General features: G+C 37.7%; 1 long non-coding RNA gene across 1 annotated transcript; it reads right to left on the bottom strand.

Moving 5' to 3' along the window:
- Positions 1–453: 453 nt before the first annotated feature.
- Positions 454–24,787, bottom strand: LOC106730500. Its single transcript, XR_001366964.2, has 5 exons — positions 24,596–24,787; positions 4,158–4,229; positions 2,567–2,698; positions 1,697–1,938; positions 454–1,119 (listed from the first exon to the last, which is right to left on the bottom strand). It is a non-coding gene; the product is annotated as an uncharacterized LOC106730500 (long non-coding RNA).
- Positions 24,788–25,612: the final 825 nt, after the last annotated feature.

The raw sequence follows: 25,612 nt of genomic DNA, 5'->3' as shown, positions 1-25,612 counted from the left end.
GTACAGGAAAGAGTGCTTAATGTCGTCACTAACTGTCCGGAAAGTACAAATTAAAACAATAACAACAAAAAACACTACTTTACCCCACTAAAAGAGCTAAAATTAAAAAGACAATGACAACAGCATAGAACTAAAACTTTTATACATTGCAGACGGTGTGTAAATAGCACAATTATTTTGGAAAAATTCATAAAGAAGCTTTTTACATAGTTGAACATGTACCTGTCCTTTAATCACAAAACCTCAATCCTAACTATTTATGTAAGTGACATGACAACAGAGATCCACAAAAGGGATTATACATGAATATTCATGGAAGCTCATTTACAATTTTCCCAAATTGGAAGCAACCCAAATATCAATGAGATTTGATAAACAGATGGTGATACAGTTACACAATGGAATACTCCACACAAATAAAAATGAATGAATATCTGATACCCCTAAGAACATGACTGAATCTAAAAAAAAAAAAAAAAAAAAAAAAAAAAAATGAAGCCAGACACCAAAAAGTGTGTATTGTGTGATTCCATTCAAATGAAGTTCAAAAGAGTTAAAGTTAACCTCTGGTGATAGAAAACAGAGCAATTATCTATGGGAGGACTGAATGATTGGAAGAGGTCACAGAATTTTCTGGGGTAATGGAAATAGTCTGTATTTTATTTGTGTACTTAGCATTTTACTGTATGTGAATTTTTACCTTAAAATAATTTAAAATAAAAAGTATAATTTCACTATGCTGTACACCAGAAATCAACACAATATTGTAAATCAACTATACTTCTAAAGAAATTTTGAAAATACAATTCACTGTCTTATTATTGCCAAGTACAAACTCCTGCTCGCCCCCACACGACAGGCCAATAAATCAGGAGACAGGTGTTGGGGCAAGGAATACCGACTTTATTCGGAAAGCCAGCCGACCGAGAGGATGGCAGACTAACGTCTTGGAGAACCATCCTGCTCTAGTCAGAATGCAGGCCCCTTTTATACAAAAAATAAGGGAGGGGGAGGGAAAATAAGGGGGGGGTTGTGGTTGATTGTTGTAATCTTCTTGCTGTAGGCACTCTTTGTTCTCACAGCCATCCCCGTGGGCTAGGTCATGGTGTCCCTGCAGACCTCCAACAAAACAAAGGTTATTCTCTACTACAACTCCACTATGCTGTACGCCAGAAATTAACACAACATTGTAAATCAACCATACTTCAAAAGAAATTTTTAAAATACAATTCACTGTCTTATATGATTTCTCTGACCCTAATTTCTGCCACTCACTCTCTTCTCCAGCCCCACTGACCCCCGTGTCATTCCTCATTTTTTGTACTGGCTGTTCTTTCTGCTGAAAACTTTTCTTCACCCAGATAGCCACACTCCCTGAGCTTTATATGAGTGTATATCAGTTTTTGCTCCCTCATTTAATTCAGATCTGTGTTCAAATAGGGGCCGCAAATCAAAAAGGTCCATCCTTGCTATCTTATGTAAAACAGACCACTTACTGTGATCACAGTCTATACTCATTTCCTGCTTCATTTTTCTTCTCTTTCTTAACACTTAATCAGCATCTGTGTGGCTTGTTAGAGAAGAGACTTGTTTCTGTTGTTCCTCCTCTATCATAACCCCTCGAACGCGGCCTCACACACAGTAGGCTCTCAAAGATAAATGGTGCAGAGTTGTTACACTGTGTCTTCCAGCTTACCATACTGAGAAATTCAATATATGTTCAGTCAAAGGGAATATTTTTCAGGTGAGTGTTTTGGCTACTTTGTAAATTCATCCTGGGATAGCTATTATTAGATGACTGGACTTCTTAGCAGGCTCCAAACAAGATTATCAGACTCCATTCGTGCTTTCCGGAAAGTTTGTGATAAGGCAAGCAAAGAAAGTCAAGCATCAAAACACCATTCACACTCTCCTCCCTAGAGATTTTCTGACCATTTTCTGCAAAGGAAAAGAAGTGTCAAGATGTCATTTTATACGTAGACAGAACATGGTACAATCAAATGCTCTGACGAGCTACCAGATACATTTTAGAACCAGAAAAGAGAACTTAGAGATCATTTTATAGAGACATCTAGCAGAAACTTATTGCTAGGATTTATTATTATTATAACATCACTAAAGATCTTACAGTTAATAGATGGCACATTTAGATATGACTGTCGCTTGTAATGTTATTCAAACTCACATTAATAAAAACTGAATTGTTTGAATTTTTCAGCAATTCATTTAATCAATGAATAATATTGAAGGGAGTTCGGGCTTCTTGTAGGATCAGGGACTGTTCTACTGAGACTGAAAGGCAGAGAATTTGGGTAAACATACAGGCAGGTTAATAACTTTGGAGTAAGAAAATGAAAGAGTTGCCTAATAATTTCTTTTGTGTTATATATAACTTTGTGTACTATTCTTAAATGTCTGCTATCCTTATTTCTTAGTATAATTTGGATATATATTACTATATTAAAGGCAGTCATAATTTGGTTTGGTCAGGTATTCCTAATTCTATCTTTTAAAATTTTCTTTTCAACATACTTTTGGAGCCACATTTCTATGTTAAAACATTCACCTCGCCATGACCATCTTTTGAAGATAGAAAGGTGTTTATAATTTATTATATTTTGTATTTTAGAATTTCCACGTATCTCATCAGGAAGTTTCTGTCCAATGCTGAATCTGGTTCATTTCAAGTACAGGACTCCTGGAGTGGAAAGGATAAAGCAAAATTACAAATGCTCTCCCCAACCCAGGACTCCTATTCTCTTCAAAATTTATCTTAAGATTGAAATGATCAACCTAGCAACATCTCACTAATCCCAATTAATTTCCTCACAATTTGCATGGCCTTAATTTCCCCAAGTTCAGTTATAGTCGGTTTAGAATCCTCAGTCACATTGTCATGTATCACTGCTCTGCTGCAGATGGGCATGTCACCCATGGCAAGTGTAATTTTATGATTTGCCATTTCTGACAAGAGTTAGGACAGTTGTCCCTTGGTATCCGTGGGGGATTAGTTCAAAGACAGCCCTCCCCCGACCCAGATGCCAGAATCTGTGGATGCCCAAGTCCCTTACATAAAATTATGTAGCATGTAGAGCTTTTCAGCACAGCATTTATCATCCACGTCTTCCCTCATCGCAAGTTGAAGGAAACATCCTTGTTCCTACCAAGGGCTCCTCTTGGACTCTGGATCCTCCATCTCTCAGAGACCTCTGTTCGGCAGTTATACCCACTGCTGCTCTGCACGAACAGTTTCTCCCTCTCCCCTGGAGCTCCCTCATTAGTCATGAAGTGGGGTGATAATGAATTAACTCTTTTCCTCCTCTCCTACCAATATGAACCCATTTCTCTGTTCTCCATAGAAAAACTTCTTGGGAAGGGTGACTCCACTTCTGATTCCATTTACCCCTTAATTCGTCTCACTATGGTTTCTGCCTTCCTCAGTCCACTCAAACTGCACTTGTCAAGGTCACCAGTGGTCTTACTGCCAAATCCTGTGACCATGCCTGCAGCCAAGGACCATGTCGGTGCTCTGAACTTACCAGACTTTTCAAATATATTCAACACATCTCTGATCACTCTCTGCTTTTTGAAACCTTTTTAGGTTAATAGCTGCCATTACTTTAAATTCCCTTGACTTCCCTTCTCACTGACTGCTTTCACCAGGCCTTTCCTTTTTTAACTTGCTGTTCTTTCATTATCTGACTTTTAAATGTCAGTACACACCAGGCCTCAATCCTGAATCCTCTTTACTTCTCTCTGCACACTTTACCCAACTAATCTATCTAGTCCCATAATTTACATGCCATTGAGATACTACAACAACCAAATTTAGTGCTGACTCCTCCTTGACCTTCAGACTCATATGTCAAACTGCTTGCTTAACCTCTATACCTGATGTCCCAGGACTTTTCAAACACACCGTGGTCAAAGCAGAACTCTCAATTTTCATTCTATAAACATTTGTTTTTCAAAGTTTCCCCCCAAGTTAGAAAGTGACACTATCTCACCTGCCAGTGATGGAGCTAGAAACCTATGAGTCACTCTGGACCCGTCCCTCTCCAGCACCACAACACTCATCTCATGAGCAAAGTCCACTGCTTCTACCGTCCAATGTTTCTCAGGTTGCAACCAGCCTAGTTAAACACATCAGCTCTCACCTGGATTATTGCCACATGGTATCCCTAATTCAGCTCTCTCCTCCTAGTCCATACTCCAGACAGAAAGAAGCCCTAAAAACATAAATGAGAACATCTCATTCCTCTGCTTAAAGCCCCTCATTAGCTTCCAACGATATTTAAAGTGAGATGAAGTCCATTTCCTTACCTTGGTCTGCTAGGTCTCACAAGGTCTGACTGGCGCACTGCCTCTCTGTGCTCACCTCACGTCTGTCCTTGACTCACACAGCTCCCGCCACACTGAATTCTCTCCCAGAATTCTCCTGCTTCAAAGCTTTGCACCTGCTCTGCTTGCAAGGTTGTTCCCCAGGAGTTTTCCCATTCTGGACCCCTTATCCTTCGATTTTTATCAGGAAGAGAGTTCCTCCACTGAACCCCCTCACTCATCACATTATTGTCTTAATGTTTTTTCTGAGCACTTGCCACTCAGTATGCATCTTCTCGTAAGTCTTTTATGAAGTGCACATACTACACGACGGCAGGGGCTTGTTCACCCCTTTCAACACATTATCCCAGTGGCACCGTACCTGTCAAGTACAACTCAGTAAACACTGGAACAAATCAATGAGTACATTTAATAGATTAATCTTTCTCCTTGACGTTCTTTTTAGTCTCTGGTTGAGTAATTTGTAGTCATTCCCCATACTTTCCCCAAAGATGCTGTAATACAGTTACCTCACAGAGTGCTCCAAGGTCCCTGATCCTAAACGATTGACAACCTGAATTTATTCATATGTATTTTATCCACTACAAATACTTTCAATTGCAAGAAATAGAAAGCCTGGCAAACAGTTTACATTTTGCATATAACCAGAAGTCAGAGGAGGGTGGTGGCTGCAGTGGAGTCAGCAGCTCAGTGATGTCACAGTTTAAGATTGGCATCTAGTTCTCTCACCTTTCCTCTCCTGGTCCCATGACAGGTGCTGCAGTTCCAAGCATCACACAATTGTATTCAGTGCCTGGGACCAAGGGCAGCACAAAAGAGAGACATTTTTCTCTGTTTCCCTTGCCATTATTAAAGGGAAAAAAAAAAATCTTTTCCAGAAACTCCTGCACAAACTTCTACAAGTGGGTCACATGCCCACCTGCAGAAATAAAAGTAGACATTTTGTTACTAGGGAAGGAGGGAATGGCTTCTGGTGGACAATAAATAATCAGGGCTGTGAAGAATCACAAAATTAGGCAAATTCAGCCTCCCCTTTTTGGCTTTGCTTAGTGAAGCTGGCAGATGGCGATCACCCCAGTTCCCGCCCCATTACTCTGCTCACTGTCTTGCCATGTTTTTCAGCCCATGAGCATCGTGACTGAGGCAGGACAGGGAGGCCGTGTACTTTCCTGCTCAGGTGACACACGCCTGGGCTTCTCTGCGTGGCCTCTGTGGACACTTTCTATTGCCAATTCTATCACCTCCATTAAATTTTAAAATCTAGCTATGAAGAGTAAAGTGATGATTTCTCATAACCTCCTTTCTGGAGTTAAAACTTGGCAAAAATAGGGTTTTCTGTAATTAATATTGTTCTGATAGCAGCATCTACCTTCATAGTCAGGATTTTCCCCCAATTTAAGTTTACTTAGAAATTGGACTATCTCCTATTACTTTTCTTTTCAGGAACAACCTCTCCAATCCTAATACAATACCCCCAAATATTGTGCTACTGGATTTGTAAGCTTTAGGAGTGAAGAAAAAAAGCAATGATATTTGCAGCTAAAACAAACAAAGAAAACACCTACTGGAATTTTCACGCACAAATTTTTTACTTCCCCTTGGCCTTATTTAACTCTTGTCTACCTCATCCTCCATGTTTCTGAATGAACTACTGCTTTGGCCTTGCCTTTTCTGGATACTACTTATTGAATATTTACTGCTCACCAGGTCCAAGACTAAGGACTTCGCATGCACTATTCAATTTGATTCATGTAGTAATCCAATGAGGCGATCTTGTCTTCCTCCCCCTTAGTTCCCCATCCCAAACCCAAGTTTAAAAAGAAAACTGAGGCCCTGAGAGGTGAAATGGCTGTTGGGATCATGTCATTTGTAACCACAGATTAGGGTTACAGATCAGTAAGAGGTCACTTTTTTTTTTAACATTTTTTTATTGAGTTATAGTCATATTACAATGTTGTGTCAAATTCCAGTGTAGAGCACAATTTTTCAGTTATACATGAACATGCATATATTCATTGTCACATTTTTTTTCTCTGTGAGCTACCACAAGATCTTGTATATATTTCCCTGTGCTGTACATTATAATCTTGTTTACCTATTCTGCATATGCCTGTCAGTATCTATAAATTTTGAACTCCTAGTCTGTCCCTTCCCACCCACCGCCCTTTTGGCAACCACAAGTTTGTATTCTATGTCTATGAATCTGTTTCTGTTTTGTATTTATGTTCTTTTTTTTTTTTTTTTTTTTTTAGATTCCGCATATGAGCGTCCTCATATGGTATTTTTCTCTCTTTCTGGCTTACTTCACTTAGAATGACATTCTCCAGGAACATCCATGTTGGGGTAAATGGCATTATGTTGTTTTTTATGGCTGAATAGTATTCCATTGTACAAATATACCACATCTTCTTTATCTAGTCATCTGTTGATGGACATTTAGGCTGTTTCCATGTCTTGGCTATTGTAAATAATGCTACTATGAACATTGGGGTGCAGGTGTCTTTTTGAAGTAGGGTTCCTTCTGGATAGATGCCCAGGAGCGGGATTCCTGGGTCATACAGTAAGTTTATTCCTAGTCTTTTGAGGAATCTCCATACTGTTTTCCACAGTGGCTGCACCAACCTGCATTATTTGACTCTAAAGGCTCTTAATCACTGTAATAGACCACCTTCTCTAGCATGGCTTTCTTATTATTCTTTGGGAAGCAAATTTTAGATCAAGATGCTGTTCAGGGCCACTGATTTCAAAGATCTGACCAATACCTTACTTCACATGCACTTCCAGGTGATTTTGCTGCAGGGAATACAAACAGGGTATCTTCGTAACTGAGCAGAAGGGAGCGGCTTTACAGTATGGCCACTGCCTCCCTCTAAGGTTCACAGGTCCCTTTCCTTGCTGCATCTGATTGAAAGGTCTGCTGGTGGAAAATGGACTGCCTTCCCTCATCAGAATTCACGTCTCTCATCAGAATAAGCTCCTATCTTGAACTCCCTTCTGTACTCAAACGGACGCAAAGTTCCTTGAAAATACACAGGTAACAGCCCTTGAACTGTCCAGTTCGGTACTGCAGAGTGTGAACTTATGGCCATTTTCTTAGAATAGTAATAGCAAACACTTTTATAGTGCTTAGTGTGTTATCAGCGTGAGTCTAAGCATTTATGCTGGTTTCCTGTGGCTGCTATCAAATTACCATAAATTAGGTGACTGTCCAGATTTCAGTTGGATTTCAGCCTAAATCTGTCTGAACAATTCTGGGACGCCATTGATAATGCTCTTCTACAAAATACCTGGAAGATGTATTCCAAGAATAATACCACATCACTTAATAAAAGTATTGTTAAAATACTGTATGTTGGTAGGTGGAATAAGACAATCTATACATTTTTGGCTTATTGTCTCATAATCCTAGAGGCCAGAAGTCCAAACTCAGAATCACTGAACCGAAATTACAATGTCAGCAAGGCTGTGATCCCACTGGAGAATCTAGAGGAGAACCTGCTTTTTGCTTTTTCCGGCTTCTGGTGCCTGCTGGCATTCCCTGGCTTGTGGTCACATCATTCCAATCTCTGCCTCTGTCTTCCTATCACCTTCTTCTAGGTCTGTCTGTGGTCAACTCTCCCTCCCTCCCTCTTATATAAACATGTGATCTCATTTATATATATGTTATCACACTTAGGGTCCACCTGGGTCATTCCTGCAGCTCAAGATCCGTAACTTAATCACATCTGCAAAGTCCCCTTTTAACAGATAAGGTAACATTTACAGGTTCTAGCGATTAGGGCCAGATATCTTTGCGAAACATGATTCAGGCTACTGCAGCGTATTACACGTATAACTCACTTAATCACACAGCCATTGAGATACATATATAATACATATAATTGTTATCCACCTTAACTGTTGAGGAAGTTGAGGCAGAGAGAGGTTATACAACTTACCCAAGATCAGTCATTAAAGGACATTACCTGAATGTGAACCCAGGTTGTTTCTTAACTTAAAAACTAGCTGCCATTGTAAGTAAATGAAAAAATAATTCCTCTAGAAGAATTCTCCAGACTGAGTGTGCCAAGATGGAAATCAGATGAAAAGAGGTTTCTCCTTTAAAGACAGTACTCTTAAGTTATAGAATTTCCCTACTCTCTCGTCTTTGGTAGGACTCCCCGTTTCATTGTGTACTTTATTATCTTATGCGTACACAGTGACATTAAGTCCAGGGCTTTTAGAGTAATGTGACAAAAGTACGCTGTATAAACTGTATGCAGTTGAGGTATTTGCTGAATGAATCAGCTTTTAACCAACCAAAGGAACACCATGCTTGAGCTGGCAATGAGCAGTCAACATGCTAGATACTCCTTATGATTTTTCATTTATAAGATGACCCTTCTAGAGCAGCTTTCTACACTGCTGTACTTCCAATAATTCAGCCACTGAAAGCTTATCCTGAAACCCATAGATCCAGGAAAGGGTTTTTTCTAGACTGAACATCCTGTGGCATCAGATTTGTCACACTGCTAGCAGGCAACTCCAGGACCTTTGAGCCATGGGGCCCTAAGGGCTCTGCCTCTTGAAATCTTTGACCTGTTCATCTCCGATTCTTGCTCAGGTCAGGCTGTTTTAGCCAATCAGCCCATTTCTGTATGCAAGTTCTGGGGGCTCTTCCAAGAAGCTCTATATTCACATCCTTCACCAAGTCTACATTCTTTGTAACACCCTCTTAACCAATTCATTTTCTATTTCTCGCCCCCATACACCCAGTTTCACCAAAACAAACTTCATAGTTCTTCACATCACCAGACTCTTAGGGTCAGGTCACTTGGTCCAAAGGCCACATCTTCCTTCCACAGAATCTCATTCTCTTTTGACCAGACTAGCACAATAGCTCACACACACCTCAGTTCACAGCCTTAACCTGTCCCACCAGTGCTGGGACATCATAGATAATGCTGTTTTACAAAATACTGGGAAAATGTGTTCAAAGAATAATACTACAACATGCAATAAAAATATTTTAAAAAATATTATATGTTGATATGTGGAATAAGATACCCATACATTTCTGGTGAGCAGGTAAATTAGTAGAATCTTTTTAAAGAGCAACTTGACATCTCTTATCAAAAACCTTGAAGATTTTCATGATCTTTGATCTAAGAATTCTATTGTGTAAGTCGTGTAAGTCAGTGTAGGTTAAGGTGCTGTAACTGATTCCAAATGTGTAAATTGATTTAAACACAATAGAAGGTTATTTATCACTCATGTGACAGCCTGGTAGGGTGACTTTCCATGACATCCTGAATTCTTAGAGACAAGGCTTCTTTCTAAAGCACTGTCACCCTCTGTCATCACCATCTACTCTTGGCAAACAGAAGAGGAAAGAGAGCACAGGAAAGATATACTCACTCAAAGCTTTAATCCAGAAATGACAGGCATCACTTCCCCCCATATTCTACTGGTGAAAACTCATCCTTCACCTAACTAACTGTAAGAGAGACTGGGAATGTAAACTCTAGCTATGCTCTCAGATACAGTAGGAAACGATCTTTTGCTAAATGACTAACAGCCTCTGCCACGTCACTCTTTCGAAAGAAATAAACCTGAATATAACATACAAAATACAAAGTGACGGGAATATAGACCCAGTAATGAGTTTGCACAAGTGTCAAGGACAGATGGATAGGTTCAGGTCTGAATGCTGGCTCCAGCCCGCTCCAGCTGGGGCACGTGGCCCGGTTACAAGCTGTCTAATTTTTAGTTGCGATAATCACCTTTCAAGGGGATTTGGTGAAGATTAATTGGAACATTGTATTTAAAGCATTTACTAAAGCACTTGTTACAGAGTAATCATTTAATAAATGGTTATTATTATTATGATTATTATTATTATTATTACTGCTATTTTAAAGTTTTATATACAAACGTATCTACCAGTTATTCCTGTTGAACCAAAATAATCTAAATGTATCAGTAAGTTAATCATGGTAAGGCATTCAATAGAACAGACTAGTTATTTAAAAGTGATACAAAGTCTACACAATACAATAGGAAAACTGTATTTAAAATACAAAAATTTAAAAGCATGAGACCTTTGTAAAGGTAAAAATTTAATTATGTTTAAGTACTCTTAGCTATAGAAAAATTTTAAATGCAACAAAGTTTTAATCAGTATTTATTATTTTTCGCTTTGTTTTTACTTTTTATATTCTTAAATTTTTAGTGACTATTTTACTGTTTTTTCCTTGGTTTTTTTGTCTGCTTATCTTAAAAATTCTTCTAAATAATAAAATATTACAGACATGGTTGATATTTCTTACAGTGCCTCCTGAGACCCCTCTTCTCATTCCAGAGAACACCTTTTCTTGAGCTGGTGTATATTCTTCGTAATCAAGTATTTTACTCTGGGTGTGCAAATATGTTTGCATAAAAAATATATTACCTGGAATTTAAAAAATTACTTAAATAGTATCCATGTTTGGTTTATTTTCATGTAATATTACTTCTTCAATATATAGCTACATTTATTCTATAGATCTAGTTCATTTATTGCGGCATTTCCAAAGTGTTTCATTAAATGAATATAATACAATCCATTCATTCATTCACCATATACAGATATTTAGGGGTCTTCAGTTTTCTGCTATTCCAAAGAAATATTGCAATGAACATTCTTTTATATGCTCCTTGTGAACACACATGATAGATTCTGTAGAATATATTATCAGAAGTAAAATTTATGGGTCACAGGTTATGACTATATTGAGGTTTATTAAATATAGCCAAGTTGGTTTCTCATTGAATTTATATTCTACTAGGAATATATGAAGTTCAATTTTTCATACCTCCAGCCAATTCTTTCAGACTATTTTTCTCTCCCTTCCTCTCTCTCTCTCTTCTGCCAATCTATGGTATTTAATGGTATCTCTGTGGTTTTAATTTTCCTTTCACTAATTAATTATGGGGTTAAACATTGTTTTATAGCTTCATTAGACATTCAGATTTCATCTTATAACTGTTTATTTTAATTCTTTGCCATTTGTGTTTATCTTTTACTAATTGATTTTCAGGGCTCTCTCTCTCTATATTCTCAAAACTAAACTCATTTTAAAATAGAAGCACCCCAAATGTCATTGACAATGTTGTGGCCTGAAATACTTCTTAATGAATTAACTAAAAAAATCAAATTGATATTTGCTAACTCTCATGGGAAATTATAATTATCTTCAAATTGTTTTTATTGTCATTAATACACACGATTCACTAAAGGGATTTCTTGGGACAAATGTATTCCACTCAAATCAAAGAAAGACAAGCCACTGGACCTCTTGTAGTTCACCCTTCCTGTAGCTAAAGACAACAGAATCTGAATATGCTGCCAACTGACAAGGATTTCATACTGCTCATCCAGGCTTAAATATCTGCTAATTTAGATAATGGCTGCAGTCCATCAGTTAATAGTATTTGCAACAAAAACATATGGCCAGCACTTGGAAGGCCAGTCCTTAGCTAATGTGAGTCATTTCCAGATGATACAGAGATCAGTCACACCATCTGCATGAATTCCATTTGTGTGGTATGGCATCTACCACGGTTGACCTTAACAGTATTCACTGGTGGCTCCTTCTGTGTTGACTATTGGGAGACTCTGAAAAAGACTACTCGTTCAACACAAATTATGAGGTACAGACTGAAAGCAGCACTAGGGCTTGAGAGGGGTAGGTGAGAGACGAGAGAAAAAGAGTCAGATTAGAAACAGAGAACAGAGATGGAGCAACTTAAAGTCTACTTTAGTCAGCATAGGTGCTGTAGTAACAGATAACCCCTAATGACTTAACCCAATAAATAATTTCTTCTTGCTTACATGACCTGTTCAGCTTGGGTCACAGAAGGCTCTGCCCAATGTCATTATTCAGGAGCTTCTGTGATCATCAGAATGTTCTCCCCAGATTGATATATATCATTTCTGACCACGCTTGGCTGTCCACAGCCCATCTCATGGCCACTTTTATCTTCAGCAGGAGCTGATACACTTTCCACAGTGTGCCTGGAAAGAAAGGAAGTTGGAACCATCTGGTAAATAGCATAGTAACTACCAAAGAGCACCATTCAGGTTATCAAACGTTGGCTCAAATGGTTTACTGTCTGTCCCACAAAAAGAAAACATCTACCTCTACTCCTAGAAAGACAGTCCCAAACCCCCACTCAGTCATGGCCTTGGGCTTACTGTCCTGGATCCCTGCAGCGTATCCATCAGTCTCTACCTCACGTTGGGATGTGGGCACTTTTGAAATGGAGACCTATTAAAGAAAAGGCATGTTAACAACTTCACTCACACACACACACACGCACACACACACACAATACATTAAGGTTTGGCATAAAGTAAGGCTGGAAGCAGTAGGAGGCCACTTCAGGAGCTAAGAACTGCTGAAAATTGCTAGTTTGGTGATCTTTCTGTGACTTTCACCAATGATCAGGATCAAGAAGCTGTCTGGCATTTTACTCATGCTAAACTAGGCCTTGGGTGACACCTGAAAAAGACAGACACAAGGAGCTTCCAATACTCAGTAATTTGCCACATTAACGTGATGAAGTTAAAGCCCTTTGTAGTACGTAGAAAGACAGACTGCCAGGAGATGACACAGTTTACTTTTATCCCAGGCACATCTGTCAGTTTCTAGATCTGGAAAATTAAATTCCCTAGTGGGCTGACTAAATTTAAACCCCAGGACTCCTTTAGCAAATGCATTTCTCTTCTATTTCCACTTCATTTTCTTCCTGCCTGTGTGGGCTACAGCCCCTGAGCTCATTTGGGCTGAAGTCTACTGTCTGTGTTTCTGGCATCTAGTCTGTTTGTTCCCAACTGAGTCTCCCCCTTACAGAAAATAGATCTACAAAAAGAAAGGGGATTTTTTTTATAAGGATGGAAAACTTTTACATCACAACTGTTGTCATTAGCTGATGGCACAATTGGCTGAAAAACAAATTATAAATGAGAAAGCATGGAGGTATCTTTTAATATGTAGATTATACTTCAAGAGGAATAATGCCAGGAAATAGTGCAATGAACTTGGAACAAGTCCAGAATGCCAAACACCAAAGGGAATAAGCAACTGAAAAGAAAAAAGCCTGGGGAACTTTTCAACAGAAGTCAGTGAAGGAGGCTCGTCCTTTGCTGTCAAAGCATGACCTGTGCACTAGCAGCATGGTATTATCTGGGAATTTGCAAGAAACGCAGAATTTTGGGTCCTGAACCTTACAGAACCAGAGCCTGCATTTTAACTACGTCATCTGGTGACTCGTATCTATGTTAATGTTGGCACTCATCTAGATTATAATAACAATAATAAGTATTATTATATAATAATATACTATATAATATAATGCATTATAGTATTATAATATAATATGATATAATATACAATTAACTATTATTAATTATAATGTTATATATTATACAATATATAATCATGTTATTAAAATATAGTAATAATTATTATTAAAATAATTATTCAAATGAAATAATAATTATTCAAAATGAGAAAACATAATTGTTGATATATTCTTGTATTCAGAAATCAGCACCTAAAAGAGTGCCTGACGACTAGTTGGTTATCAGTGATTATTTATTATTCAACTATCCCTTTTGGACTAAAAGGGATCAAACTATCCCTTTTGGACTGAAAGTATTTCTTCTGCTGCGTAGAACATAATTCCTGAGATAGAGTTTACGTGGACGGCTAAGTAATGAACATAAAATTTGAAAAAACAACTTTAAGTAGAGGAATGTCTCATCACTTGTATGCTTACACATTCCCATACATGCACACATAATCATGTAGACAAACAGATAAAATGTAATATAAATTAAAAAGTACAGTCTTCATCACCTGTAAGTGTTTTTATATAATGAAGGATACTTGGAACCAGAGAAGTTACGTGCATCTAAGGTCACAAATCTTTCAAGTGGCAGAATAACAATAGAAACTATCATACCCTGATCATACTCTCACATTGTGTTTAGTAACTTTAAGGCTCACCTATTTTAAGATTAATTACAGTGGTGTTTCATGAAGAATTTCAAACAAGAATCAAGTTACAGCTTGAATGGTGTGGGTTTTATGGTCATGTTCTTCTGAAACTGTAAATTAATAAATGAGAATTTCATCTTCGGTTTTAAAATATTCTTTATAGCTTATAATATATTTTAATGTTTATGTTATTTTATGATTATGGGCTTTTCTACTTTCTAAATAAGACACGATAAATTTAATTTATACAGTAAGGCTTTATTTCAGGGAAATTTCAATTTCACTAAGTGTTATCACAAAGTTTTAAACCTGAAAGCTTTTCTTATCCTTGATTTCTTTTAATCTAATAAGCTTTTATAATGGGAACCATAAAACATATAAGTGGTAAAAAGGAATTTATTAAGTGTCTTCCATGTGTCACTTACTTAGGCTACACTTTTTCGCACCAGGTTAAGTTCCTTCTCTTTGAAATACTAATATACATTAGCTCCAACGTTCATTATGCATAATACCTTATTATTCGTATCTAACAAGACTTTAAAAACAGAGAATGTTGAAAATCAAAATCTATTTATTCTAAAATAATCCAAAATGTTATGTATTCCATGATTACAATATAAAAATGTTCATGCACATAGAGGGTGAAAGGCAAAAATAAGTTTAGTTTAATATAGGGTTATACATTTTTGCTCTTCTCGCCATTTACTTAATGTTATATATTCTTTTCAATAAAAAGTAAATTCTCTCTGTGTGCACATGTTCTCTTACTTTGTGGCTTGAATTTTCATCTTACTAATGATGAATTTGCAGAAACATGAGGTCTTAATTTGAATTGGAGATATTAGCCTTCCTCACAGCTAGTGATTAGGTTCTGTTTACACATTTTCACCTCCTGAGTTCATAGTCTCTTACCTTCTAAAAACATTGTTTTTATTTTCACATGTAGATTCACATGTAGAGTTTGTACTGATTTTTGTTTGTGGTGTGATGTTGAATCAAGTTTCATTATTTTCCCACATGGATATCCAATTTTCACAACATTTAATATTTTGAAATCAAGGTAATTTTCCCACGAGTCTCCAGGGCCACATTTTTCATAAGTCAAATGTTTATATGAACACAGGTATGTTTATGATTTCCCTATGTTCTTTTTTCTTTTATTTTTCTATCTTTGTAATGCTATGATAATATCTTAAGCACTTTAGCTGTGTAATAAATCTTTAAAGACTTAATTTACTTAACAGATAGAATAATACTGATTTATCATTTCCCTTTTTATCAATTTTAGTAAGTGGTATTTTTCTATATTTTTTTTGTAGGGGGAGGTATTTAGCTTTATTTATTTTTGGAGTATCGGGGATTGAATCCAGGACCTCGTGCACGCTAAGCATGCACTCTACCACTTGAGCTATACCCTCCCCCCTAATAATATCTTATATGTGACTAAAGTCCCAGAAGAGAAAAAAAGAGAGAGAGAGAGAAAGAATGGGACAAAAGTAATGTTTGAAGAGATAACAGTTAAGAATTCCCTAAAACTGATGAAAGACTTCAAACTGTGGACTCAGAAACTCAAACTTTAATCAAGATAAAATTTACATTAGTGGCAGATGAGTAGGAAGATAGTTAAAGAAGTCCAAAAAGTAGGAAAAAGAACACAAAGAGACAGGCTATCTAGAAAGCAAGTAGCAAGATTGTAGTAAGATTTTAACATAAATACTATCGACACTGGCTATGATTTAAAATATTAGTTTTCAAATGTAAATGTACTGAGTGCTGGGATTGGGAGTTTTCAGAACCTCTCAGATGCCTTGAAGCTACTCTGTAGTCCCTGCAAGAGCCGATGCGTTCCCCGTATACCCTAACTCCTAGAATGCCCTCATCTAAAGCGCTGTGGGTTTATAACGGTCCTCACCATTAGCGGGTTCTGGACTGTAACCTGTATCCCACGTCCCCCTACTTCTTTCAATAACAATGCTCAGCTTCTCTGCCACCAATTCTGGGCTGAACAAACACCCCTGGGCCAACGCACTGCAAAGGGATGGTACATTTGTCGACATTTCTGTCTCCTCATTCACTGTCTTGTTAGGACCATGATCACGTCAAGCAAATGTTTTGTCACAAATCTTATGCTGGCTTTCAGGGTGTTCTCACTGGGAAGACTGACCTTAATTACCTCGTTTACCACTCCCAGTAAAAGTAATTCCCTTTTTCTTATTTTTTTACATGCCTGAGGGCTATTATTTCATCTCTTTCTAAATCTAGTTCAAATGCTTTCTTCATCTCTTAAACTTATTAAAAATGAGGCTTTTAATAAAATAGCATAAAATCTCATTAAAAGTCAGAATCTGAATTCAATCATTAATGTTATATTCAATATTTAGAAGTAAAGGTTTCAACAGATTCATTGTATGCAATCCCACATATCCAATTCCATCAATATTAAAACACATATAAGTTTTATGCGAGCATGTTTAACATCAACTTCCTTTACCTTCGCTAACTCTAAGGGAAAAACATCATGATGATAGGTATAGTATTAGGGATATGAGGAGAGTGGGTTCCAAATATTCATAGCTTGGAAGACACAAGAGAGACAGGAACACCATGCAGCTGAAAGGAAGGATAGAAATAGAGGTAGATACTGCACAGAAGTCAAATTCCACTTTTTCTCAATTTTTCCTAGGCTCCACTATGGCTCTTTGGAGCTGTTCTAGCATCGCTGGCAGTTTTCCTGGTATGCAAATGACGTTGAATTGGGGGCTCATATGAAGATTTCTCCCATCTCAGTTTCACAGCTTTGCACTTGGTTATTCGTGATAATGAAAACAAAGCCAGATGGTATGGCTAGTTAACAGGCGATATGAGACAGCTACCAGAACTTAGTCTTAAATAACTCAAAGATTTCAGTTGCATTTCTTAGTGTGAATGAGCAATGTACAGTCTGTTGACAAGAGATGGACTCAATAATTTGAATACGTCAAGCTTTGCTTAATGCAGTTCTGTTCAAAAACTGCTTATAGAGTAGGGAAGATTATCTGGTAAAGAAAAAATCTCTGTAAAGACAGAGATCTGACGACTGTTGACTAGTGAGTATGAATTAGCAAGGTAGAGGAGGGCACGAAGGTGGGTAATCGAGACCCAGAGACATTTAAGGGATACGTTTTAAAATCTTACCATGTGGGAACCAAAAGGAGAAATTTCTGACTCTGAACAGACAGAAGTTTCTGCCTTGAGTAACTGGTGGATGGATAATGGTGCAGTTCACTGTTGGTTGAAATTCTGAGACGCATCAATATTTAAGAATTGAGAAAGAGTGACAAAGGACTTTGAGAGGAAATAGAAAACCCAGAGAAAGTGGTATCTTAGAAGTCAAGAGATTCAAAAGTTTCAAGTAGGACGAAGTACCGAAACATGTCAAATAAGACCTTTATATTTAAACAAAAAAATACTGGAAAGCCATTGGATTTAGCAATATGTTGATCATTAAGGACTCTGAGAGAGCAATTTTGGCATCATTTTGGTATCAAAAATAAGATATCATGAGTAAAGATGCAGAGGAAGTAAGAAACTGGAAATAACAAGGGCACGGTAGACTGTCGAGTATCATGGCTATAGTGAGATGGGATGGTAGCTATAAAGGCATGCAAGATTGCGGGAGGGTTCCTTTTTTTTCCTTCCAGAAAGAAAAAAAACTTAGAGACTGAGAAAGACCCAAGGGACTGGTAGGATAAATAAAGGAGAAAACATTCATAGTTAATGCAGAAAATACTAAGTGAGACAGAGGAGTCTTGATGGAAAGTAATAGAAAGTGATTGGCCATACAGTAGAAGGATGTTTTTAACAGCTGAGGATAGGCAAAAGCTGCTTAATAAAGATGCAGATGTCAATGAGTTTGAAGAAGGTTAGCTGTATAGATGATGCACCATCAGACGCTAAACCATGCAAGATACGTTGATTAAGCTCCACTCTGAAAACTCAGTTGAAGTTGAATTTAATATAAATGTTATAATTATGAGGAATAACAATTTGTAACTGTCATCTACACAGTGGAGACTCTAAATAAGATAAATTATCCTGTGAACAAATCCAACAAGATTTTAATAAAAATCTGGCATGCCAGACTGAACCTGAATAATGATTATGAGACAGAAAGAAGTTGCTGATTCTACAAATGCTATATTCTCATCAGTAAGGCCACCCTTAGACTTCAATTACATCCAGTCCTTCAACTAAAAAAGATGCCAGTGATCATGATATGCTGAATATTTGAGACGGCAGAAGTCAAAGAGGAGGACACGCCTAAAAATATGATACAAATTAAGAGCTCAGAAAGTGGGTTTTGAAGTTTTCACTACAACTCACTGCCCCTGGTAATCTTTTATTTCTATTACCCTTTGGGATGAGATAGAGACCACATATTCTTATGTGCCTAGTCTATAGCTGTTTTCCCAGCCTCCTTTCCTGTTTAGCTTTTGTCATACGGTGAGCCTAGATTTGAATATTAAAACTACAATGAGGTATAATCTCACCCTGGTCAAAATGACCATCATTAAAAAGTCTACAAACGATAAATGCTGGAAAGAGTGTGGAGAAAAAGGAACCTTCCTACACTGTTGGTAGGAATGTAATTCATTGCAGCCACCAAGGGAAACAGTAAAGAGGTTCCCTAAAAAAACTAAAAATAGAGTCACCATATGATCCAGCAGTCCTACTCCTGGGCATACATCTGGAGAAAACTCTACTTTGGAAAGATACATACAACCCGATGTTTAGAGCAGCACTATATATAACAGCCACTGTCCACCAACAGATTAATAAAGAAGATGTGGTGTGTATATACATATATAATGGAATATTACTTAGCCATAAAAAGAATGAAATAATGCCATTTGCAGCAACATGGATGGACCTAGAGATTATCATAGTAAGTGAAGTAAGTAAGATAAAGACAAATATCATATAATACCACTTATATGTGGAATATTAATAGATACAAATGAACTCTTTACAAACCAGAGAAAGACTCATAGGCAAAGAAAACAAACTTATGATTACCAAAGTGGAAAGGGGGTGGGAGAGGTATAAATTACGAGTTTGGGATTAATACATACACAATAAGATATATAAAATAAACAAGGACCTACTATATAGCACAGGGAGCTATATTCAATATCTTGTAATAGCCTATAATGGAAAAGAATCCAGAAAAGAATATATATATATATGTGTGTGTGTGTGTGTTTGTGTATAAATGAATCACTTTGCTTTATACCTGAAACTAACACAACATTGTAAATCAATTATAGTTCAATTTTTAAAAAAACCACAAAGGAGTAAAAAAATTAACTAGTTTTTAAGTGTGTGTATAATTTTACTAATTGGAATTTACTAATTGGAATTTTTCTTAATTATAAATTAAAATTTAAGTCTTTTAAATGAAGAATGAACTATGCTGAAATGTGAAGAATGAAACGTGCTGGGGGAGAAAAGAATTCACCCACATTTTTATAGCGTGTTCTCTTCTGATTGCATGGTGGTTACAAAATACCACCTCAGGAAAAAGCAGGAAAAAAGTACAGAGAAGTCAGCCTCAGGAACCTCTCCCCTCCTTACTGAAGACTTACAATCCCAAATCTCAGAGGCTATCAAATTTCAGCAGGGGGAGTTTTTACCTCTCTGTTTCTTAAATTTTTATTTTTGTATTGGTACTAATGTAATACTTAAGTTTTGCTAAACAATTGTATTTTTCAAAGCACAGTGTAAATTTTTTTCTACATAGCAACAGGAAAAGAATCCAGGCACCGGCTCATAAGAGCGTTACGGCCTCCTAGTGTAAGTAAACCGTCTGCTTAGTCCTGTAGAGGATGATGTACTATGCTTCCATGAAGGGAACAATTCGCAACTGGCAACCTGGGCACGCCGGCCTGGGCCACACAGGCTGACCCCAGCAGACACGGGGCACTGGGGAACTCGGCTGCCAGCACAGCATATCCTTACCCATATAATCTCACTTGGCATTTGAAAGCTTATTTAATTCCTCTTACGTAAACGTACTATTTACAGAAGGTAGTGTGTGGCAAAATTTGTTCTGACAAATGATTTTTTCACAGTAATGGCCCCTTCCAATTTTATTCTCCTTTTCTCTTTTTTATTTTCTAATGGAGGTGCTGGGGATTGAATCCGCAAACCTCGTGCATGTTAAGCATGCGCTCTACCACTGAGCTAGTTCCCTCCCCCGGTTCACTTTTTATCCTTCTGCTTATGGCTTAGTACTGCTGCCAATACTGTCAGGATCTGTGCTTGACTTACACAGGGACCTGACTGCGCTGCTCTCCTCGAAGTTCCTGATGTGTGTCCAAGTAGACAGTGAGCACACCAGGGTACTTTCAATGACAGGTCATAGGGACCCTGCTCAAACTAAAGGGACTTTGCCTCCCATAACTAAAATCCAGATGAGAACCAGTTGTTCAGTGGTCAGTTAGGGATTTCGCTCCATTTCTCTGCACTGCTCACCTCTGCCCTTCTGTATGTGTCAGGCTTTCCCCTTAGCTTGACTCCCCTCATCATGGTAACACAGCTGCCCCCAACACTCAGGGCCACCAGTGTCCTTGTTCACATCTGGCTGGGGAGTCTGGCTTCCCACTGCTCTCCACTAAAAGGAAGGAAGGACTTTCTCAGAAAACCTGCCCTGGTGTCTTATTCATCAGAACATGAGGCTCATTTCCATTCTTAACAAGTCGTTGGTAAAGGGAATGCCAAGACTGACCAGTTCTACACACTGTGCTGGTGTCAATTACACAAATCTTATGAATGGGAGAAGGAGACAATCACCATCACCACCATCACCATCATCACCATTTCAGATAGGTTTAGAAAGTTAAACACATTGGTCTTCATTCAGGGCATCTTTTTTCCTATCGGAGACTCCCACCCCTGCACCTGCATCTTGCCAGGTACACTCACTCTAGGGACCTGTTCCCTCAGCACGGCGCTTCAAGTGGTCTTTTTCTAAACTTCTTACATCCAGCCCCTTCCTTCTCATGCCCCTTCTGCAAGCCTTCCCAGTCAAGCACATGCCCTGTCCTTGGGGTCTGCTAAACAAAATAAATAAATACACTGTATGTTAGCCGTTGCTGCATTAACTTGCTGATTGGTTGATAGATGCTTTAGAAGCCTTGTGATGAATAACATGAAGGAGTATCATTTGTTAATTATGGTAAGTGCTGTCATGCTGAGATTCATAAAGTTTAAGACTCCATCTCTTCAGGAATATAACCCTCTACTAAAATTATGTTTCCTTGGGAAAATGAATTTTTCTTTCATCATTTCCATCGCCATAAATTCCTGTATTATCTGAATTAGTAAATGGCTCTAAATTTAAAGACTAATTTTTCTGAATTAATGTGTCTATTCACTCGTACAACAGAAATGATATTGCACAACATAATCTTGTGATAGGAATTAGCCATCCCTGTTTTTGCAAAATGAAGGCTACACATAATTTTCCGTATACTGTAGACAGATGCAACTACATCTTTCTTTTTTAAATGGGGGTACCCAGAGCCTTCACATTCCTTGTTTGTTTCATTTTCACAACACTTTTGTAAGGCAGATTTACAACTTCCACTTTATAAATAAGGAAGAAAAGGCTTAGAGAAGCGACTCGCCAAATGTTACCTAGCCAGTTAAATTAGGGCAAAGCTATGACAGAACGGAACACAGGCAGCCTGACTCCAGTTTCACTTTACTTATGAGTTTAGTGAGGAAGTCATGATGGCTACACACCAGATGGGGCATAGTCAAGGTGGCCATGAATTTAATTTCCAGATATCATTTATTAAGAGAATATTTTGCTACATATTAAATGTCTGCATCTGCAGTGTGGGCCAGCAGACAGATGCCATTGTTTGACCAGGAAAATTTTATAGAAAAAAAAGGCACTACAGATTAATAATCAAGAGGGATGGTTATTCCCTGCTCCATAGGGCTTATGGAATACGTTAACCTATTTCTCATACACAAAAACAAGATTTTCCTAAAATTGTCCAATATAAAAGCAGCAGAAATTTAAAATTCCAATTACAGGCACAAGTTTATACACTAATACCCATTTTTTAAAAAGGATCTGTGTGACGTTAGCCAGTTTAGCTTCTATGTAATTAAACCTTCTAGTTTTTACTGACCTTGCTAGTATTGAGGAGTGTAAGCCATGTGTTTTGTAGAATGTTGTTAATTAGGATTTGTCTGATTTTTTCTTTCATGCTAAGACTGGGTTATCTATGGGTTACTGTCTACAGTTTTTTTTAGTCCAATGTCAATGACTGAAGTCTAAGCAAAGCCTATGAGAACTCTGTACCATTGCTTTGCTCCTCTCTCCTCTCTCCACAATTTTTCTCCATTTCCTGAAAAAAAATACTGATTCATTTCATTACAAAACTCCATTTGATCTAAACATTTTTTCATATATCACACAACTAGATCATAATAATCTCAAATAATATTCTCTTTTTGTATTTAAATAGGCTATGAAGGTAATTAAATAGCAAGTATTTTGATGCAGAGCAAAGACAATTGACCATTCATAGACTTCTTTTTTCAGCTTAGCAGTTTGGCTTGCTTATAAGTCAACAAAATATTTGACTAACACAGTATTTACAGCAGTTGGTTTGATCATTAGCTTTGATATAAACCAATTAGTTCATATCTCTCCCTTATTGGATTTCTTGGCAACATCAAAACAGAACTGCTTCTTTGTTTACTAAACTCAGTCTGACAGAAATTTATTCATTATGTTACAGCCTTTTTGGCATAAGCTTTCATGCAGCATCTTCAATATTTTTAGCTTGTTTGCATGGCAATATAGTATCTGGTCTTGATCCTGCAGATTGATGGAGAATTGCTTTAATTTTCCATTATGTCATTGACACTTTTAAAACAGTTATCTGTAGAAAATGGCATTTTGAGCTCAGATGTCTGCTTACAGATATGAGCACGTTCAAGAAACACTGCATTCGAGATATAGCACAAAGAGCCATGGTGGAAAAGATAGCAAATGAGTGGCCTGACCATTTTCATTCCCAAATCTGGCAGCTTGAAGTCAGCAGAAGTCTGTCTTTGACCCACTGCTGACTGACAGGGGGATGGTTATTCCCTGTTCTCACCCGTCGCACACATTGAGGCGGCGGTGATCTCCTGGCTGCTCTTCCTGTCCCAGCCCTCACTGCCCAGCAAGCGGAAGCACAGCACCTGTCGGCTCTGAGAGATCTGCCTCGTGATCACACTGAGAGACCCCAAGGCGCACAATCAATGGACAGTCCTCTGAGTATCTATCTGTAGAGATCCTCCCCCACTTTTTTTTTTTTTTTGGTAATTTTTAATTCTATGTCAAGAATTAAAAGGGCACTGAAATTTCAGTTTGAACCAAAATGAATCTAATTTCCATTTTAAAAGGCAAAATTCCAGCACTTCATTTCAGGCAATTTTGGCTTCTCTTCCAACCATCATTTCTGTTGACATTGGGTCTGAATTCCTGAGTGTGCTAAGGATACTTGGAGAGGAGGGGGCATTGGTGTGTTTAAATAAACGTGGTATATGCATCAAAAACTACTGCAAAAATGAGAAAGCTCTTCATATACTAATTTAAAAACATCTTCCATGTACATTATTAAATGGAAAACTTCAGGTACAGAATATGGTACTTTATATGCTTGAAGTGCGCACAGAAACAACAATGTGTATTCATACTCATAACATCTTCATAAAGGAACACTGAAAGTTTTCAAAGGAAATGAATCAAAGTGGTTGTCTACCAAGGGTGGGAGACAAGTTGGAATGGAACCAAGACTTATCAATTTAGCTTTTTATCTTGTTTTATGCAGTGTTTTATTTGAAGCAAGATGGTCTATTTAAAACAAAAATATAAATAAAATATTTAAATTCTCTCTCGACTCCACGTCCCCTTCAAGTACTTTCTGTGTCCCCGTTTAATGCAAAATTTTTTAAAAGAATTATCTCCACTGTCTCACCTACCATTCACTCCTCAACCTACTTGAATTCATCTAATTGCCTTCCCATCAGGCAAAAACTCCTCTTGCTGAGGTCATTAATGATATCATTTTGCTATACCCATGTAAGAGGTTTTTTTCTAGCTTCATCTTTCTAGATCCATCAGTATCATTCTACAGGATTGACTATTCCCGTAACAGGTCTGTGACACTCTAGCGTTCACTTACCTCTTACTTCTCCGACTGATCCTGTGTTTCCACGTCCATCTGAGCTCTAACTGTGGGTTCTCCTTACACTTTGGTCCCAGGCTCTCTGGGCTTGGTCATGGGTCATCTTTCACTCCGCTCCTAGAAGGTCTCCTTCAAGTTCCTTAACTCTGAGTATCTTATTTATGTGGCAATTCACAAACGTTATCTCTTACTCAGACCACCCCCTGGTGGACTAGTGGGAACATGCACTCGTGGATTGTTTGCAATATTGTGTCACCATAGACAGTTTCCAAATCAATGACCTTATAAAGAGTTCTCCCTGCATAGGTCCAGGGGCATCTGTTTGAATAAGTTCCCAGAAATGAGATTGCTAGACCAAAGATGCATGCTTTACAACGTTAATAGATATTGCGAAACTGATTTCAGGGGGTGGGGTACATAATTTCACACTCCCATCAGCAATATATGAGGCCTTGTTTCCCTACTGCCTTGCCAACTCTTGTGAAACTTTTGAATTTTGCCAATGTGAAAAATAGAAGCTATACTTCCAGTGTGTGTTTGTTATTATGAATAAGGTGGGGCATTTTCTTACACACTGAAGAATTATTTTCTCTGAACTGCCTGTGTTCTTTGCCTTCATCTCTCTCTCTCTCTTTCTCTCTATCATCTATCTATTTTTTAACCTTGTTATGTATCTTTCCCAAGAGGTAGTTATTTAAGAGTTTATCCCTAATCTGTCATGCAAGTTGTAGATAGTCCTCCAGTTTGTCATTTATCATTTGATTTTGTGGTGGTGTTTTTTCCCAAGCAGAAATTTCTTTTCTGTTTTTTTCTTTCTTCCTCCTTCTCTTCTTTCATTCCTATTTCCTCCCCCCACTCTCCCTCACCTTTCTGCCTCCTCTCTTTCCCTCTCTTCCTTCCTTCCTTGCTTTTATGTAATGAAGTACTTTCATGTTTCCTTTTTGGTTTGTGAACCTGGAGTTACAGTTGGAAAGGCCTTTGCCTCTCCAGTATTTTAAAGGAATTGGTCCTTAT

This window comes from Camelus ferus, chromosome 3 (genome assembly GCF_009834535.1).
Source record: "Camelus ferus isolate YT-003-E chromosome 3, BCGSAC_Cfer_1.0, whole genome shotgun sequence".
NCBI classification, from domain to species: Eukaryota; Metazoa; Chordata; class Mammalia; order Artiodactyla; family Camelidae; genus Camelus; species Camelus ferus.
The sequence above is the reverse complement of the archived record's forward strand: the minus strand, read 5'-3'. Positions and strand labels throughout refer to the sequence as shown.